Here is a 5,810-nt window from a genome sequence, read left to right as displayed (position 1 = left end):
TTAGCAGCTGAGCTTCACAATTTACTGGGGAACCCTCCAGCTGTTGGGCTTCTACTCTTCTGAGCTGGAAAACAAAAGACGCCGGGTACTGAGGAGCATGTTGGAGTAGCCTGGAGTGCATCTTTTCTTCTCTTGTGGTGAAGTGAGAAGCTGTAACCTTCTTTTAATTATCCTTTCTTTTATTCCCAAAAGAGATTTAAGTCTAGGGTAAAAAAGTGTTCTCAAAATATTTTGAAAGTAATTTAACATTACTGGTTACTGCGTTCTTCAGCCAATTGTACATTGAAAACCTAAGCTTGACCCCTTGGAATTTTAAAAGAAAGATACTGTTGGGAATACCAATTCGTTACATGAAAATCAATCTTCATATCAAGCACATCAGTAGTCTGGTTAAAAGCATTAGGAGCAATCTTGATCATCGTAGAAACATACTTGTTACCCAAACCCTTGACAAACGGATGGTCAAATTGTTCCTAAAGCTCTCCTCCTTCGCCTAGGAAAAGCTTGAGTGCTTTTTTCACATCTTTTGAGTCGTCTCTAAAGCGCAGGCTTAATACAAACTCAGTCTTCTTGTTACGTCTCTGTGACAGAGAATTAGAAAATAGACGAAGGAGAAGAAGGGAAGAGCCAGAAGGAGAAGAAGGGAAGAGATTGAGAATTCATGATCTCTTACATGGGCTACTCGCCCCTATTTAACCGTCTACCCCAACTAGCTTATCTATCTAACATATTTACCCATCTACCCCAAGAAACTAATCAAAGACCATAGGTTCTAACTATTGTCCGTTATACTAGGTACAAGGTTTGCCACATCAGCCTGTGATCGTATCACTTCTTCATCAACAATCTTTATTTCTCTACTGGGTTGGGCAATGCGTCAATCCTTGATCCACTTGTTTTTTGGGTAAACAATCCTTGATCCACTCAAGTGTTCAGATTCCTGTGCATTTCGACGTACTCATGCCTTTCCATAGTTCAATTATACAAGGCCAGTATTGGGTTTCTTCAAAGCTAAAGAACCCAGTAGTAGAGAGTGGTGAGCATACACTAGCTGGAGGATTTCTTCATCCGCCATTTCTATCTCAACCTGAAAAAATTCCAGCCTCATTAATGCCACTACGCACTCTCATTGGCCCTTTTCGTGTGCAAGGGCATTCAGCTTGGCAGTGATATGGGGAAAAAAACTGTGTCTGGGAGTGTGATCTACGCCAACACTCGCATGATTCTATCTCTCTCTTCTTCATATGAAAAGACACCTATGCCCCCTTGTTTTGAGAAGGAGAGAGAGAGAGACGCACATGGGAGTGCTGGGTAGGCCACACTCTTGGATAGAAAATCACTTCCCTAATTATATTATCTTAGAGATAGAGACAGGAATAACTTAGGATCATGGTTTGAGGTATTGGTATCATATCGCCCGTATTGAGTGATACATATTGATTTTGCAAGTGACCGATCTCGATACCGTATCGGTGGCACGGTACGGACAAGGGGTTAAATAGTAAAAAAAAATCCATTTTTAAAGGAGAATTAGAGGCATAATTGTCCGAGCTGATCCCTATCGATACTGATCCAATACCGTATTGGTTTTTCGGATTAACCGATATCGGTTCCGATACCGTGCACTAAAACCCAAGGTTCAAGATCTCGGGTTTCGACCAGGCTAAAACCGAGATATGGTCGAAATCTACTGAAACCAGGTCGAAACCTGATACTTTTTTCAACCAACTCGAGACGATAGTTTCGAGGTCCAGATATGGTTTTTTAGGTCTGATTTTTTAGTATATAGCCTATTTTTAACATTTTAAACACAATGCATGAACTATTTTCATTAAAAAAAAAAAACACTCAAAATGATATTTGTGGTTTTTGACCCAAGTTTACTAGTGTACGCATAGTGTACTGAGAATCATAATTGTCAAGACACTTATTTATGCCAAATATCATTTAAGTGTATTTTATTTACTTAGGATATTATTCATAAATAAGCAAATACCCCCTATTTGAATTCAACAAAAATAGTTAAAAAATAAATTTCAAAATGATAAAAAGTCAACCCCCACTTCAAGAGCAAAAACTGGATTTTCGATGGTAAGTGAAATTTTCAACTTTCAATTATTGGGGTTTTTCTCAAATCTATAAATTTTATAAATCTTAATATGATAAAACAATGCCAAAAACAAAAAATGCGGTAAAATATTCATTTGTTTTGATAACTAAAAAATTATTTCCATTCAGAGCTATTTTAACAGCATTCACGTACACTAAACTAACTTTGACCGGAACATAACTCCTTCAATATTAATCAGATTTAAGTAATCTTGGATTAAGTAAATGAAATACAAACACAAAAGCATTTACTTAAATGATATTAGGCATAAATAAGTGCAAGTCCTGGTTTCTAGTATACATAAGTATTTATATTGGTTTTGAGTCAGGTTTCTCCAAGTTTTGATGGACATAAGTATCAAAACTTGAAAAATTACCATCTCGATCGAAAACCAGTCGAAACCATGCATTTTTTCAAGTACCTGACCAACTTGTCTCGAAAACCTGCGAAATCGACAGGTTTCTACCGAGATTTAAGTTTTAGGTTAGATGAGATTTATCCAATGGGGCTTACCACAGTCTTATTCCTTATCTAAGTAGACTTATATTAGAATATATAAAAGGGTTATAGAATATACTCAACAACTCAGTGGGGTTGCATTAAAATAACAAGATAACTCAGGGGTACATATGCAACCAAGGCTAACAATGTTCTGTGTTTTGGATCAATATCAATGCTTTATGTGAACAAATGCCTAGCGCATTTGGTAGCTTGTGATGCATAAAAGCCCATTGCTACCAGGAGGTCTTAGGTTCAAGCCTCCTGGTTTACATCTTCCTTTCCCCTTACGGCCTTATGGGCTTATGGCCTTACCTATCAAAAAAAAATAAAGTATCAGTTCATTGGAGAAGTTTATTCTAGGGTGAGAATTTTATTCAAGGAGTTGCATGATCATCCAAATTTTCTTTCTTCAATCCTTAATACCTACAAGTTATCCTTCATAGTTGTCAAATAAAACAATTTAAAAGGAAAGAAGGGATCAAACATTTAAAACATTTAAATCCATGAGTGCAAGTGGAGGTGTCATTTTGGGGGTGCTTCTACGCGTCTACTGAACAGAAGTGGTAAAAATTAATTTCAAACCAACCCAGCTGGATCAGCCTTTTTAAATTCCTTGGCAAACTGCCAAAAAACTTGACAGTGGGGTCCGCTATGCATACATGACCGCTGCTGCACCGCATGATGTGCAAAATAACGCTCCAGTTATAGCAGTAGATAAAAATTCCAAGAAGCTTACCCAATTATTAAAACTTCAATAGTAATCTATTTTCCAATTCCGTGTCAAGTATGACTACTATGACGTACACCTTTTGACTTCAATGACTAAACTTACATTCTACTCTCTTATCTTACAATCAATCCATATCATGGTTTGAGATATCGGTATCGTATCAGGCGATATATAATGATTTGGACAGTGGCCAATCCTAATATTGTTTCGATACTATATCGGTGTCATGGTACAGATAAAGGGTAAAATAATAAAAAATCCTATTTTTCTTTTAGGAAAATCAGGGGCAATTTTATCTGATATGGCCGATCCATGTGGATACCGTATCGATATCATATCGATTCTACAAGTGAACAATACCCGATCCAATACGCTGCACTAAACCATGATCAATATCGTATAATTTTATTAAAATAGAGAAGGATAAAACAATAAATAAAATCTAAGTATCAATATTGTGAGAGGCAAAATGTTATAATATAGTATAACTCGATATTGTCTATCCATACCGATATCTTCCCAAGACCGATATGGATATCGATATGAGTACCCAAGTCCATGCTCTTAAGTCTTAGGCTACGTTTGGTAAATGTCTGAACAAAGAACGGGCGTTCTTGACTAAGAACGTTCTTTTGCGTTCTTTGTTTAGAACGGCGTTCTGAGACCAAAAATGACTGTTTGGTAACGGTCTCAAGAACGCTGTTCAGAACGAAAATGGTGTTTGGTAAAACCTGTTCTTCCCTATTTGATGTTAATTACAAAATTGCCATTTCCTTCTAAATTACACCAATAAATACTTGTAAAATTCTTTTCTCTCTTACCTACCTTGGCATAAAATTAAAATATCTCATTAACATAACCAAAGTAATTATAAAAATATACCAAATTTAGAAAATGCCATTAAAATTGGGTTCTTATGTGGATTAGTGTCATAACTGACAATGCTATGAACAGTTGAATAAAAATTGGGCCTTGGTGGATTCGAACCACCATCCCCTTGGAACATGGTCATGTTCCAAGTGCTCTACCAATTTGAGCTAAAGACCCATCAAGTACTCATTGATTAGGGGACACAGGATAAAGTATTGTTAATTAATTTACTGTGTTCTTCCCAGTAGTACTTCCCAGCTATTTTTTTTTTGTGGTAAGGTGGTACTTCCCAGCTAGGACCACCAGTCTATACATGCAAAAAACATACAATCTGGTCGGCTTGTAAACAGAATGGATCCATCACAACCCTATAATTCAGAAATCACTAATGATGGTGGCACTGCTGTCTAACAGAATGGATCCATCACAGCCCTATAATTCAAAAATCATCTATTAGGCAAGGAAGGAAAGATAATAAGGATTTCATACTAGTATAGTAATGAGATGAGCTTATAGCATTTTATTATACTGAATTTTATGAAGCAGACCAACATAAACCCATGCACAGTAAGTTTACTTTTCATATCCAACAGAGTTCAGTCAAAACAAGCAAGGAAAGATAATACAATGTAATATCCAACTGAAACTCCATGAATTCCACTGAACAACAGAGACCCACAATCTCAACTTACAACATAATCAAGAGATCATCTGCTCAAAAAAATTTAAATGTTCTTTTTTTTTTTTTTTTGAAGAAATAAAAAAGCAAATAGAGAAGAACACTGACTCTGCATTACCATAGAAGGATAAAATCATAAGGAAGAAAATCAGATACAAAATTTATTCAAAATTTATTCAAAATCAAGAATACAAAGCAATTTCTATTCAGGTAAATAGAGAAAACAAAAAAAAAAAACCCAACTAAATCGAGTAAACAGCCATTACAAAGAGAGAGCAGAGAGCTACAGATCTGCTACCTTACAGAGAGAGTGGGAGAGAGAGAGTCACCTTCACACTGCAGTTGCAGACAGGGTCGTGGTAGAGAGGATCACGCAGAATCCTTCAAGTTGTTGCTCCAAATCCTGAGACAAAAAAACTGAAGTGAGGGAAAGAACGAGACAGAGAGATAATAAAATCATCACAGAGAAGGAAAGAAGAAAGGCGCAAAAGCAGCAACTGGAATGACTCAAAGATAATAAAATCCCCAAAATCCATTATACCCATAACATCCATACCTAAAAAACAAACCAGAAAATTCACATTATGTATGAATAAAATCCCCAAAATCCCTAACATCCATTCCTAAAAATCCAGACCTAAAAATCAATTTTCTCAACAAATCCATAATCATACCTTTCGGCTGAATCCTTCAAATTTTAGGGAATTCAGACCTGGTCAGATCATCACAAAATAACGATCGAGAGAGAGAGGGGCAGAGAGAGACAGAGAGATAGCGAGATAGAGAGTGAGAGAGGGAGAGAGAGCGAGACACAGAGAGAGTGAGAGAGAGAGCGAGATAAAGGGTGAGAGAGGAAGCGATAGAGAGAATGGAAGAGAGAGCGTGAGGGAGAGAGCGAGAGAGAGATAGAGGGCATGGTA

This window comes from Telopea speciosissima, chromosome 10, assembly GCF_018873765.1.
Source record: "Telopea speciosissima isolate NSW1024214 ecotype Mountain lineage chromosome 10, Tspe_v1, whole genome shotgun sequence".
NCBI lineage: Eukaryota > Viridiplantae > Streptophyta > Magnoliopsida > Proteales > Proteaceae > Telopea > Telopea speciosissima.
This window is presented reverse-complemented; position numbering follows the sequence as displayed.